This window comes from Vespula vulgaris, chromosome 20 (assembly GCF_905475345.1).
Source record: "Vespula vulgaris chromosome 20, iyVesVulg1.1, whole genome shotgun sequence".
Lineage (NCBI taxonomy): Eukaryota > Metazoa > Arthropoda > Insecta > Hymenoptera > Vespidae > Vespula > Vespula vulgaris.
Window position 1 is genome coordinate 3,772,348 of NC_066605.1, and position 16,093 is coordinate 3,788,440.

General features: G+C 26.9%; 2 long non-coding RNA genes across 3 annotated transcripts; one reads left to right on the forward strand and one right to left on the reverse strand.

Moving 5' to 3' along the window:
* Positions 1–1,184: 1,184 nt before the first annotated feature.
* Positions 1,185–15,888, forward strand: LOC127071141 (uncharacterized). The gene is made up of 4 exons (XR_007784903.1): positions 1,185–1,504; positions 6,385–6,539; positions 15,468–15,700; positions 15,788–15,888. It is a non-coding gene; the product is annotated as an uncharacterized LOC127071141 (long non-coding RNA).
* Positions 7,969–14,135, reverse strand: LOC127071137 (uncharacterized). 2 transcript variants are annotated; one of them, XR_007784896.1, is made up of 5 exons: positions 13,429–14,135; positions 12,582–12,730; positions 11,829–12,510; positions 11,529–11,618; positions 7,969–11,447 (listed from the first exon to the last, which is right to left on the reverse strand). It is a non-coding gene; the product is annotated as an uncharacterized LOC127071137 (long non-coding RNA). The 2 variants fall into 2 exon arrangements; XR_007784897.1 differs by lacking the exon at positions 13,429–14,135 and adding an exon at positions 13,063–13,111.
* Positions 15,889–16,093: the final 205 nt, after the last annotated feature.

Here is a 16,093-nt window from a genome sequence, read left to right on the forward strand (position 1 = left end):
ATAGCTTGAGCGTGTTCACTTTCGTTCTACGATATTAGTAATATGAAAATAAATTTCATCATTTCAGTTGTATATCCTATTTAATAAAATATGATACCGAATACGCTATGAGGAAGATGTGAAAAATATAAGTCCGATCGATTTAGTTACTAATTATTAGATTTTTATTAGAAATAGGTTCGATCGTCTATTAAGAAATATTAAATCTAACGGAAGATTTAACGTTTATTACGTTAGCAAGAGCGTAGTACCGTTTTGATATTATTGCCTAAAATTAAAAACGTTGCATAATTTTTCGAGAAATATATGTTCCTCTATATAATGCTTCTTTAATATAAATCATTCTCCTCTTCATTTCACCAAATCGTACGGATTTTTTAGGTTGTTACTCTTTTTTAGGTTGTTTCTATTTTGGATAACTGTTGGAAGAAAACCTTTCTATGAACAAACAAATTGGAAATATTTAGAAAATATTAAGAAAAAGAACAATGAAGTGACATTTCTTTCGAAGGACTAAAAAGGTATCCTAATTATTTAGTAATATTCATAGAATTGTAGTTTCAGTAGAAATATGAATCAAATTTTTTCATCACAGATCTGAAATTGAAGAAAAGATGTTAAATCTACTTGTCGCTTCTCTCAATGGTAATCAAATCGATAAGAAATGAATTGGAGAAGTTGATACTTTTATGTTTTATGTAGACTCTACAATATTCATTTATTTCGAGTAATGAGGAAAAATAAGATAACAATTTAAAAACAAATCTTCATTCTGTTACAATACTACAGCAATGACATTCTGTTTTGCTTTGAGTCTTTTTGCAAAATACAAAGATGTCCTGATAATGTTCTTAAATCAAAAGATTACAAAAAAAAAATGATCGAAAATAATATTTTTTGCATGTATAATGAATAATTAATGATTTGTACTTATTCATATGTATTTATTCGTAAGAAGGTATAAGAGAGGAAATTATATAATAAAAAGATTATGAACTGACAATCTCAGCGCTTCAAAAATTTTTGTATTTGAAGAAATGTATAAAAGAATCACTTTATACCCAAACGGTATATGTTGTTATATATTACAAGATTTGCAGATGTGTATATAATATAGTTGAACACATTATTCATGTATTTCCGTTTAATCATATAAATGACTTAATTAATGATATTAGTATAAATTAATTAATATATTTTTAGAAAATTAATAAATTCAGCTGGTTAAGTTTGTCACGTAAATATCTATAGAGATCCAGAATATTCATTAAATCTCGGCGTTTTTAATCCCAATAGATTCTTACCAAAAAATATATTTAATGCAGGATCAAGAAATTGCAACGATAACTATTGCATGCAGAAATGAGAAAAATAAATATAATCATGTTATTTTTTTTTGTAGGTCGAAAATTCTTAATACTTGATCTTAAACGAATGGAAGCTTACATATTCTTTCCACATTCCATTTTCTCCAAAATGAAATAAATTGGAACTACAATTCCAGGTAATTTAGAATTGTAGTTCGTTAAATATATGAAATTTTAGCTTTATTCTACAAATATATTTATTGAATAAATATATATCTATTAATATATTGAAATGTTAAAATAAATAATGCACGTATAGTAAGTATACTTTTAATGTATACAGAGGAAGTTATTTAAATTGAAATACCTAAATATTTTCGAAAAGGAAGTTTTTTCTAATTGGATGAACGTTTCAAAGGTCATTTCAAAGTCAATTTTATTTTTTTAAATGAAAACCATTTTTGTAACAATATATTATTTTACATAAAAAAAAAACAAGTAACATTTATTTAATATTTTTTTATCCGGTATCTAATTTCTACGATATTTAAGATTGCTTGGACAAAAAGCTTTCATTAGATGACAACATAGTGTAAATCGCTGCGAAAGATATGTAAACAATGAAAATTCAGTATAATACAAACGTTTTTTTATATTTTTTAAACCTACTTCAAAGAAAAGATATATTAAAACGTACTAATTATAGCGAAAGATATGAAATAGTGCATTAAAAATGCTTGTAGAATTACTGAAGTTAATATTACATCATAATTTATATTTTATTAATCATATCGAGAAATATAATATAACTAAAGAAATTCATTTTGAATATTTCTATAAAAATAATATTTTTCTAAAAAAAGGATATTTGCCAAAAATACCTACTTACCTTAAGTATTTCCCCTGAACAATAAAATATCACAATAACTAAAGGCTGGATAAAAAAATGGTTTAGATAAAAGTTTAATCTGTCGCGTGAAAGAAGAAAAAAAAATAAAATTGACTTTGAAACATCCATCGAATCAGAAATAAATCAAGCTGTTACGTTTGCCGTCCAAAAATATTTCATTAAATTTGAGATATCATTGTCAGATTGATTTTACACTTATAATATATAAAGATAATATATAAAGTTGCGAACAATGTCTGCATTTCCTAAAAATATCAACGCTCTCAAAATTCACCTATGACTTGGAGAGTATAACGAACACTGCACGTTTGAATACATCTGAGTACACGCTTTGAATTCTTCTGATATTGAACAAACTATCACACCGGTAAAATCCAATCGCAAACATTTGAATCTAAAATTTACAAGGAAAGATAATTTTGCTGACTCGACGTACATTTTTCTTCCATACTTAGATTCAATGAAATTAAATTTTCCACATAAATCTTAAATAAACATTTTATATATTTATATGACGATAGTCAATATTGTCATGAACTCATATAACATATCTTTGGTGACGCTATATTATATTAACAGATAACTTTCACAGACTCTTTTTGTCCAGTATTATTCCTTTTACCTTTGAGATACCTCGAAGAGAGGAAGCAAAAATGCATTAATATACGTAGTATTTTCTGTATAGAAAAGGATGACTCGACATTTTATTTTCGTATCAATATTTTTAGGTAGTATTGATTTTGCAAGAATTCTAATATAATGGCCTTATATACTTTCCTAATAAAACTAGACATTCAAGAATATACGAATATCCTCAAGATTTCTAAATTTATGAGCATTAAAAAAATTTTTATAGAAATATAGCAAAAGGATAACATCTTCAGACAAAAATTTCTTTTATTCAAAATAATTTTCCGTGTTGTATCTATATCATCGACAATTCTCGGCGATGGTGCGTACGAGGAGTGAGCATTGACGAAAAAGCCAAAATAAATGACGAATTTTAAAAATCACCTTTTCTGCACAGACGATTACATATAATTGCACATAAATGTGATTACCGAGAAAAAGTAGGGTGTTCATTATCCGTTTTATAATGATTTACGCCAACGACCAGAACAGGTATAATTTTTGAGCGATTTGGATGAACAAGGTCTCATTTTAAAGATAAAGGTTAATTTAGGACCCCCTTTTCTAAATTTCTGGAAAAGCTTTATTTTCTTAAAAAAAAATCGTGTTAAAGAACGGTATTTTTTCGAAAATAGTTTATTGACAATTATAAAGATTTACTGTAATAATATATAATATATAATATAATAATATAGTAAGTATGTGTATACATACATACATATATATATATATATTGTTATGCGCGACCACTCGTTTAATAAAAAAAGTTTGAACTCCCAATTCGCTAGCTGCCTAGAAACAACCTTCTAGTTTGAAGATTACTCTCGTCATCTAGGCCGTCTCATAACGATATATATACATAACGATATACATGTGTACAAATAGATAAACAAATAATAGTAATAATAATCATAATGATGATGATCAAATTCTTGTTACATTAAAAATGAATTACTGTAAAAATTCGATTAATATAATATAATATTTAGGAAAGACTTTATTACTACATGGTTATCGATAATGAACATTTTAAACATATAATGAAATAAAAGTTATCAAGAAGAACTTCGAAATGCATTTTCTTGAACATTATTGATTCAATATTTAAGAAATAGAAACTATTATAAAGTTAATTAAAAGTCCTTTCGGTAATATGTCATTTATATCCCTATTGCCACTTAAGATTTTTAAGAGGATTTGATCAAAATGAATAAATTTATAATAAGAACCTTTTTTCCTCGAAAACAAAATTGATCTGTCCCGGTATTTTAAAAAAAATTACTAGATTTTATAATAATCCTGATGGACATCTTCGGAAGTTTCAGGTAAAAGCGTATCGTTTCTAACTGACATTTATTACTCGTTCGTTTGTTTATTTTATTTATTTATTTAATTTATTTCACGAAAAAAATAATTATATTAATAAAATAAAGGCAGCATTCAATAACAGTTGTTAGAGAATACAGTCCAATTGTAGACTTACTAATTTTGAATAAAGTTTGACAAATTTATTAGCGTCTTTATAAAATGCGAAATATAGATTTATCAATTAACTATCTTTCTTACAAACAATAGACTTGTTACTTAATTAATCATTTTACAGGAATTTTTATTTGACTATTGATTTTACAGATTGCAGAATATGGATTTATTATCTAATTACCGGATTTACTAAATGCAGGATATACCCTTAAGGATTAATCATGGACTTCATTAGCTAATTAGTGACCGGTTTAACAGAACAAAAAATATTGACTGGCTTTTTAGATTTTCTTTGACTGATTCCTTAGAAACGCGTTTAACAAAATGTCAGTGGAAGCATTGCACCATTGCTTAACGCTGATTGGTTGATACCGATGAGCGAGTCCACGTCGTACCATCGTACGAGCATTATTTTAAATTTAAAAATGCAAAGTCAGATCAATTACTTATTTCAGGAAACTTTTTAGATGGTTTTATTAATATTTGATATGAAATTGTAAAAAATTGAATTTCAAATCTTGAGAATTTTAAAAGATATTTTTAAAAGGAATTTTAATGTATCTTAGATCCGTGAATTAATGGTAATTGGGTAGATAAAAGGTTGAAATGCAAAGTCATATTTCTTAACAAATTAAGGAGACTTAATACTTTCAACTTGAATTAACAACATACGAAATTAATCATTTTATTTTACAACAATATTCTTCTCAAATACGAATAATATTGACAACTGTAAATTGTTATAATGCAGACACAATGGCATAAACTTTAGCAAAACTTTAACTCGACAGCGACGCAAGAATCCAATACATAAGAGACCAATGAAAAATTGATAATCGTGATGTTCTGCATGTCAATCGTATTCAAGTGAGGTAAAAATGTAGAGTGTCTCGGTTAAGGATAGTATAAACATTTGAATTTCATCAACGGAAAGAGTATCCACTATTACATAATTATAATTAATATTCAAATAAGCGCTACTGAACATTTTTTAATCATTTTTATACGACTCACGAAGCACATGAATTTATAAGTGAAGATATACCAGATGTTAGACATCCTTATCTAAAAGCGAAACAACATTCTAATTAATAATTTCAATCGTAATGACCTTTTAAAATAAAATGTTACAAATTTTGGTTTCATACCGCTCATATGATGATTTTATTGAGGATCGATATCAATGACGAATTAATGATACAAATTTAAGGTAATTGTATTAAGTTAATCAATATATAATGATTTAAATTTAAGGTAATTGTATTAAGCCGTGTACATAAAATGATTAACGTTGCTAGAAACAAGTTATAATGTCAACCAATGTTAGCAAAGCAACTAACATTAAAAAGTAAATTCTGATGACATTTAACATAGGCAATATAAAAATTGTGTTTAATTAATAAATACCAGTTTTATTTATAAAGATGATATTTAATAACGATCGGCTAAATAAAAATAATCGATTATAATTCCACTAAAATTGTTATGCCTCGTGGCGTAATTTAAAATAGTCAGTTTTTGATTAGGCCATGAAGCGTTTACCAGGAATTAGCCTTCAGGAACGTAAATTTGATGATAGGAGACAGAACGAGGAAACATAAATCCATAGGAAATTCTAAATAGAAAGAGACGAAAATGTGATAGATAAATAAACGGAAAAAGAATGAAATATATGACAGAGTATTCAAAATAAAGATTTCTTTCTGCCACTGTATGTACTACTTTCCGACATTTAAACTACATATGTTTTACTTATTGTCTACTTCTGTCATATTTTTACGGAGTCTCTCGCAGCCACAGCATAATAAATGCTTGACGAAGATATAAATATAAAAGAAATAAAAATAATTCATAACTTCGGTTAACACAAAAAAGGATGCGATATGTTCTTTCGGATTTCTATTTACAAGTTCGACTTTTTCTTTTCTTTAAGCACGTATCGATCGGATATAATTATAGAAAATAAACTTAATTGTATAAATTAATTATGTAAAAAATAACTTAATTCTACGCAGTTGTAAAACATCGAATCTATTTTTTTTACATTCTTCTCAGATAGCCCGAATAATTCCACAACTTTATCAACGTACAGTAATGGCCACCTAATGAACATAAACAATCCGTGAGAGAGCTTTCGAAATAGATACGCACCAAGATCGAGATTTAAAAAGGATAACGAGCCACTCCTAATGAACTCTCCTCATCAATATGTATGTAAATTACTCTCATATTTTAATATTTAATGCGAGCCACTAGTATTTCGCAATTCCTACATTAAGAATTTCTGTGTTTAGAACGTTTGACATCAGAAACGATCAAACGTTCAGCTTTAAAACTATGAAAATATTTCAACATCATAATAACTTGGAATGTTTGATCGGGCTATTTATAAATAACCGTCGCCTTCAATGGTAGAGAGAGATATGTAAGGAAAGCTGAAATACAAAAAGATAAATTTCACTGATCACCTACGCGATACAGTAAGGAAAGCATATTAGCAATACTATATTCAGTATTATTATTATTGTATTCAGCGATTTTGACATAGTAATCGTGTTTTTGAATGTATAAAAATAGAATATGTTAAAACATATTTATCTTTTTTAACGAATAGAAAGTTATTCTAATTGATCGTCTAATCACCTATTAATATTTCTCTTTTCGACAAGACAAAATCTGGAAAGATATTTGTTCATCGACGTTTTACGAAAACTTAGTTTGAAGTGATTTAGACAAGTCCAGAATAATATCTCCTACCATTTTAATTTTTGTGAATTTATTCATTGATTCCAAGCGGAATTTGTCTAACACGCAAGCCGTCATCGATTTAATCTCATCCATTGCGAATTTTTAACTTGCGAAAAGAAAGACAACACAGAAATTTCGATTTAACATTCGGCAAAATTGTGACTAATTGGGAATTAACCATTCTTTTATTAGAAATAAACTCCAATATCCAATAAGAGGAATTTAATTCATGAAAAGATTTGCAAGATCTTGATAATAGTTCGATGTAGTATTTGCATTTTTGTCACTTGATCGACTACAAAGCAAAATATTTCTCGTTTTCATACGTATATTGTTCCACTATTAATATTACGAAATTACAGATTTTCGTTACTTTTACTTTAAATAATTGGGGGTTGAAATTTTTTCACGTAAAAATAAATTCTGAAAGATCTAAAAAATTTTAAGAAAATGAATGAGAATGACGTTTCTTCTACGATACCGGACAAAAAAAGTACTGCAATTCTTTAGCAACATTTAATAAATCATAATCGCAGTAGAAATATCAATCATATTTTTTCATCGTATACCCGATATTCAAGAAAAGATTTACTACGATATTAAAATCTGATCTACTTATGATCACTTATCTGAACGATACTAAAAATCTATAGGGAAAGAATTCGAGGAGAAGATTTTTGAATGTCGAATATCTTAAAAAGTAGAGGACAAAAGGAAAATAAAGAAAAGAGGGAAAAAATGTTGCAGACAAAAATTGTTTGTCTTTTCACATAAAACGTTCATTTTATTATTCAGTCTTAAAAAAAAAAAAAAAAAAAAAAAAAAAATAAAGTTTATCTAAATCGAAAGACAATGAATAAAACGTAAAAGAATATACTGAGCTTACGTCAATGTGTGCTAATCAAGGAAATGATATAAGAGCTTTATCTGCAAAATTGTAATTTACAAAGTAGGGAAGTTGTTTTGATAATGATCTCTCAGAATTATTTTATTCATTTTCTAACATGGAATGTGATATTCTCATAATTTTTTTAATTAAACATATATCATTGCTTATAATCCATTAGGTATAATTAATATCCAGAGTAACATAATATTTATTATCACGCATCTATCTTTACGTAATAATTAATTTTCTTATTACATTGCTGTTCTTTAACACGTTATTTCTTTTAAGTTACATTAGACACAGTTGCTTTTTTATATCGTCTACTATTTTTGACTCAATATACATATATATGCTACTCCAAAGTATGTTTTTCATTTATTTATATAATATATAAATAGATAAAAGTTTATTATTACCCCGATCATAAGAAAAATAGCTATGTCCTCGCGCATGAGAAAGATATAAGCGTAATCATAACTCGGTTTGGTGATCCGTTTCCCTTTTTGAATACTTCGAAAGAATCTAAAGAATTTTACAGTTCCCTGAGCCTGACCTCGCTGTCTTTAGTGAAATAGAAAACTGAAAACGATTCTCGTTACTACTACAGATATTACAAGTGGTGAATAAAATAAAATAAATAAAATAAATATAAAAAAAATAAATTGTACATCGCTTGTTTTTTCTTACGCATTTGTCAAATTCGAGACAATGTGATATTTGTGGATCCTCATCGATAAGTCGATCAAGGCACAGTTTTCACCAAATTCATCTTTTCAGCTTTTTATTCTATTATAAAATATTATATTACATTAAATATATTATGTATATTATTTAACGTGCTTCTTTAAAGCGTATAAAGTAACGAGAAAATTTTGCGAAGATAAGTTCTTACACATATACACCTACGATTTATGCATAAACAGAACTTCTTCCGGAAAGAAGATAAGTCAGTCGTAGCAGATCGGGTCTGTGTTCTACTACCTCGAAGATATCTCCATACAATTTCGTAAGAGCGTGTAATATTATTTTTACGCTTTTACACGATCTTATTGAGACGACAATTTCTAAAATTTTATTTTATTAAGCGGTTTGTATATGGACATATCCGATATTCCTAGTGCCTTACACGTCGTGTAAGGGTACGCGACGTCTGGCATTATCTATTATTACAACTCCAATGGAAACTGTAATATCCTATAGTATTTTTATTGCCAATATCAATGTATATACTTTAATAATAGATATTTATGCAGCATTCTTTGATATACACATTTAGCTCGTAACTCGTATCCGACATTAACCGTCGATACCTACCTAAAATAACTCCTGTTGGTTCGTCTTATTGTCAGTTCGTTTACTTTTTTTAATCACGTACTACAGGCATATAGTACATACACGCTACTTAGATACTACAGAATTGATCGGTTGTATTTACTTTTGGTTTTTTCAAGCAGTCGGTCAAAAATGTCGAAACTGTTTACGTCGCATATTTTTCTCTTACCGCAACTCTTCGAAGCCTTCCGCCTACAATACATTAGTTACTTCACATCTCCAATGCAATATTTGTTTTGATATTAATAAAATCTAGCTCCTCATATTCCCAAATAAATATTTTATCTCGACAAAATTTATCTTATTTAAAAAATAAATAAAAAAATATTTTACGAATGTTTGTGTGATATTTAAGATGAATTTTTGTGACGAAAATTTAAAGGACGTAAAATTTTGTTGAAAAGTATTTGACTCGATATATCAAATTTACATGTCTATATTCAATAATGCATACTGTATATGCATGTATGCGTTATTATTAGAAAGAAAAAGAAAGAGAAAAAGAAAGAGAAAAAGGGAGAACGTTGATACAGAGAATGTTTATCATGACAACACGAAACAACTTAAGGCTATTACATATATATACAATGTCTTACGAAAGTATTGAAATGCTCGCTATTAAAACTTTAAATAATAAAAATATGCATGTTAGACTTAAATTCTGAAAGTAATGTTACAACTATTATAAGACACAACTATCGAGATTATGTATACAACATTTGAAGCGAATCGAATAACATTTATGGAAGTTATGAAACATTTCTTACGAAGATGTATTGAAACAGGGTCATAAAAGTATTCGAACACTATTAATTTATTATGGCTTTGGAACGATGTTACATGCTGCGCACTAGCTTTTCAATTGTAGACTCTATAGAATTACATACTTCTACAATCTTCTGTTTTAATACATCTTTCGAAATTATTTTATAATTTTTAAATTTCTTGCCGATTTCTGCCCACAAATTTTCGATGGAGTTAATGTCCGAACTTTGTAAGGGTATATGTAATATACATTATATTATTAAAAAATCAAAAATCGAAAAAACAATTACGAACAACCATCGTATAGGTCGTCCAAAGTAATTAACTCGTAGAGAAGAAAAAATTATAATACGCGAAATAAAAAAAGATCCGAATACTTCGGCTACAAATCTTGCTCAAATGGTTGCGTCAAAATATAAATGTTCATTTTGAATTATGTCGCAAGATTTTACGCGACAATGATTTTCATGGTAGAATTACGAAAAAGAAACCATTTATTAATAAGACAAATCGAGCCAAGCGTTTGAAATTTGTAAAAGAATATATAATTGAAGATGATGTTTTTTGGGATAAAGTTATTTTTCTTGATGAAAGCAAATATAATATATTTGGATCGAATGAACCTCGTTTTGTTTGGAGACAACCCAATTCAAAAATGAATGTGAAAAATTTACATCTGACTGTAAAACACGGTGATAGTTCCATGATGTTGTGAGGATGTATGGTTACAAACGGTATTAGAAATATTGTTTTTACAGATGGTATTTCAGATAAATATAAATATTTAAATATTCTAAAAAATAATTTAAAAGAAAGTTAAGGTTTTTTACGAAATTAGGGTTTTTTATTTTCAGCAAGATTATAATCCCAAGCATACGGCTATAATTGTAAAAGAATGGTTGTTGTATAATACATCGCAAAGGTCATATCAACCATATGTTTATATGAATTTTTTTTATTTTAGCATACAGTATCTATCCCTGAAGTTATGTCCACATTTTCGGAAATACTCTGCATATAATAGTTATGTATATATAACTATTATATATATAAATGGAAAATCTCTATATATATAAATGGAAAAAAATCTTAGCATATCCTAAGATATTGATACATGAGAGACTTGTCTTTTCTGTTCCGTTCTATATGTATTTATTTTTATCGAATAACCGTGTGCTGATTTTACTAGCAAAACCTACTATCAAAAATTGCCCAATCTTTTAAAATCTGTGATTTTACCTTATACAGTTACCGGCAATATCAGGCGTATATATAAAACAATATCAATGTCATGTGAACAAGTAGGCTATGAACTCAAACTTTTGTTTCTCATATTTTGGTGTCAACTATCTTGTAGTGATCCATGCTAGATACGATGCAGCATCTATTGTACGATATGTGTATATAAATAAATGTATAAAGAGTAACAAATGTAATTGAGATACAGTGGTGACCACATACTTACGTATTACAGTTAACAAAAATTTGTTTTCTTATGTATTTGCATATTTAACAACACAAAGTAATTTCGTTTTTTGCAAGTTCCTAGCATACTCTATAAAAAAAAAAAGAGGATTTTTTAATTTATTATCATTAACAAGATTCATGTATTTATAATTGAAGAGTGCAATTTCTTGCGGATACGTCCTTATGCATATATAGAAATATTTATATTTTCACAAGTAGTTGTAATTTATAATAACAATAACATATTTATGATTAATATTTAGTAGCTACATTTTTATTTCTGAGAACAGTAGCATACCTGCATGGCATAGATTTGATAAATCGAATGCATCGACCCCATCTGTAATCGGTATCAAACACCAAGCTTCTTCTATTCTGGCATACAATTCGTTAATATTTTTTAGTTCCTGCTTCTTCACATGTTTATTCATGTCAATCCATAACATCTCTATGGGATTTAAGTCTGGATTTAAGTGCTGGCCACTTCATCACATTAATATTTTGTTCATTTAAAAATGTCTTTATTATATGTGTGGTGTGTTTAAAATCATTATCCGTTTGGTAAATTCAATCTTTCAGCATGTACTCTTCAGTAAATGGGATTAATTGATATTTTACAACATCTAAGTATATAAATTTGTCCATTATTCCTTTGATGAAGGTCTGTGCCATTTATACTAGGACGGATCCACTACGACATCTTATAGTTTCTTTTAAACAACCTTTATGGTATTCTTCGTCTATATGATGTCTAATATACATTTTCTCATCAAATGCAAACCTATTGAATTTAAATTCGTCTGTAAATACAACGTTTGATAACTGTTGGTCACTGTCAGTTAAAATATTCTTTCGTGAAAGCAATTCTAGCTCATAGATTTTTTCTAATATAAATGATTTTTTACTGGCAAAACATTTAATTGAAACTTCTAGTCTTCGTCAAACAATCTATTTGTGTATCCGAGTTTGTGGATATTTCCCTGTAAATATCGATAGCAGTCTTGAATCTGTCAGCTTTAAATAATCGATGAATTTTTTTATCTATTCTTACATCAGTTTTTAGAGGTCCCGCTTTACAAGGCAAAGTAGTTGAAGTTCTGTGATGTTCAATATATTTTATAGCTTGATAACATGCCATGACCAATAGTCTAAATTCTCTGGATATCTTCCAATATAATTTTCCACTTCTTCGAAGATGTACTAGTGTTGTTTATGTTGAAAATGAAAGTAAAGCAAAAACTTATTTTACAAAAATGTTTTGAAATATCAGTACACATATCATTTGAATTCTCACACCATTTCAATTATCATATTTTCATTTTTAAAATTGATCATTATTTATATCAAGATATCACTAAATCCAAAATTATAATTATTTTCTATTTTCATAACAGATTTGAATAAAAACAAAACCTGTTGATAAATCTATAATAATATTATGAGTTGGATTTCAATCAGAATCAAAAATATCAATGATAAAATTGCTAGATATTAGAAAATGTAGAAGAGAAAATTATAGCTAATATTAGTACCTTTTATCCTGCTTATAATCATTATATTATTCGATTAGATATCTTCAGGTCTAATTGAAATAATCAAAAATCTAGTTGAATTCATAGTTGAAATAATCAAAAAAACTTTGTGCATCATATAAAAATTTCCAGGTATAAAGCCTTGCAATATAATATATTGTGCATAGTTGTAAACTACTTATTATTAATATCTATATCATACTGATAATAGATATTACAAATATGTGAATATAACTTTTCTAAAAATTGTAATAAAACTTATTGGTAAAAATTATCTAATATAAATAATTAATATCTTCCTTTTATTCTATGATTAATTCTAGTATTAATAGTTTATTTATTAATACATATCTTATTAATACATACCTGCTGCAATGTCAGGTTTTCAACATTTATGATAAAATCATCGAAGCTAATCTGTGAATTTTATTTTTTTCCATCAGTTAATATTTTTTGACTTCGACTCCAGTATATTTTTAACTCCCTAGAATATTTCTTTTGATAATATAAATTATACATTTAGAGAAATTGCTTCGAAATATCATGTATATAATTGGATAATCTTATTCGTTACATATTGTCATGCAAATGGTTTCTTTTTCTATCTTTCTTTTCATTCTTTCATTTTTTCTTCCGCATTCTAACTTTCTTTGTTCCATATTCCTTATTTTTTCGTTTATTTTTGCACATTTCTTCTTTTATAGATACGAAACAAATTAACAATTTGATTATAGGTCCCAACATAAAAATATCACACCTCCTTTTCAAAATGTCAAGGTTATTCGTTTCTTATTCTTTACTTTAATATAACTTATTTAATTTTAAATAATATAACTTTATTATAACTATAAATCACAATAACAACTATAATAGAACTTTTCGATAACTCATATTCCTCTCTCTCTCACAATAGCAATAGATTATAGGCATTATTGTCGTCCAAACAACGTTCTTTGTTAGCTAGCGTATCGCCATCTCTTGATTCCTATTGATACTTTTTCTCATACTAATTTTTTCTCTTATTCTCTTATTTTCTCATTCTCTCTCTCCCTTTTCACTTATTTATCATATTGTCCTCTTCTTTTCTCAGTCTCTATCAAAATACGGAAAAAATAGAAATAGCAATAAGAAAAATCAGAAAATATTTTTCCATCTGTTATTCGAACATTACGAAATGAAATATTCGGAGCAAGATATTCCGGATGAGAGCAATACGATAACTATTGTTCATATAAGTGTAATTCATTTTAGTTACAATAAAATTTTGTTTATTGAAAAAAATTTGAAAACAATTATATTTTTTTTCAGTTTCTAGTATAAACACTTTATTTTACACACACACACAATACAGTATATAAATATAGTATACAATATACAGTATATAGTATATAGTTTTTCATAAAAAATTTACAATGATTTTAAATAATATGTTTTTTTTAAATATTAATTATAGGTTTCGTTGATTGCAATGTATTCATTTTCATCCAATGTCTTCAATTGCTACTTACCGATCTATCTTAATTATAAATTTTTTTACCAATGTAGCAAATTTTCATTTCCAGTATAACGGATTTTTGATGTAAAAGTAAAGTCAATCATTTTATTTTAAAGTTTTTAAAATATAATTTCAATAATTTATGAGAATATGCAATTACTTATGCAATATCTTTCCGCTTGGCTGAATGCTAAGAAAATTTTCGAATGATCTTCGCTGGCTAGAAACCTGTCTGGATCAAATGTCAATGATTCGTTCCAATATTCTTCATTCCATTGAAGTTTGTAGATGTAAACTACTCCTGAACTTCCTTTCGTTATAATCCAATTTTTTAAAATCGAAGTGAATCGCTTGATATTACTAATAATAAGAAAATACAAAAGAACGCTTATATACACTTACAATATCTAAAATCAATTAACACTTCAAAATAAATACTATTTATAAATGCATTATTTATATATTGTATATGTATAAACATATAATAACAGACAGATTACTTTAAAGACTTGATACATATTCTATAGTTCAAGTACGTATTTACTCCATTATTCGTTATTATTCATATAATGGAAAGTATTTTCATATTATCTATTTGTCATATTTCGCATATTTTTAATTAAAAAATGGAGTACATAATGAACTATCTCAAATTTATAACACGAATGCTTCCAAAAAAGTTCCTATAACATTCCAATATATTGTAATTTTAGAAGGATTAATTATACAAACATTACGTCTTTTTTCTATCAGCCATCGATCCAAAAATGAACGTATTGTACACAATATATAAGTAGCCGTAATAAAGTAGCTATAATAAAATGATAACGTTTCTATTTTCTAATCATTCATTATTATTATCTATCGTTAATATTTTATTTAATATTGATATTTACTTATTTTTATTCAGAATTTTATCAAGCGACAGAAAATTGGATCATACTGAAAGGAAATTCAGCCGTATTTTTTATCTACTTCATCGAATAAAGTTCATCGAAATGAAGAATATTGAATCGAACCGTTGACATTCGATTCACTCAGGTTTCTAGCCGACGAAGCTAAGGATCATACGAGAAATTTCTTACAAATCAAATCAATCATTTGAATTCAAATCATTCAATGAAAAAGAAAAAAATTGTACAGGTAATTGTATTTTTTTATAAATTATTGACATTTCATTCCAAAAAGTTATAGAAGAAAATGCATTTACAATTGATTTTACTTTTTTAGGTTAAAGATTCGCTAAGCTGGAAATGAAAATTTGATGTATTGGTAAGAAGATTTATAATTAAAATAGATCGGTTAGTAGCATTAAAGAAATTGAACTAAAAATGAACATCACTTTAAAACTGGCGGAATTTATAAAATTAAAATTTGAAAAAAGATATTACCTAAGATCATTATAAATTTTTTACGAAATATTCTTCTTTGTATCATGCTGGAAAATAAATAACTACTAAAAAATACGACACGGATCATTAGTTTTCATTAACGAGTTGTAATATTTATTTATCAATCTCTAATTCAACATATTAT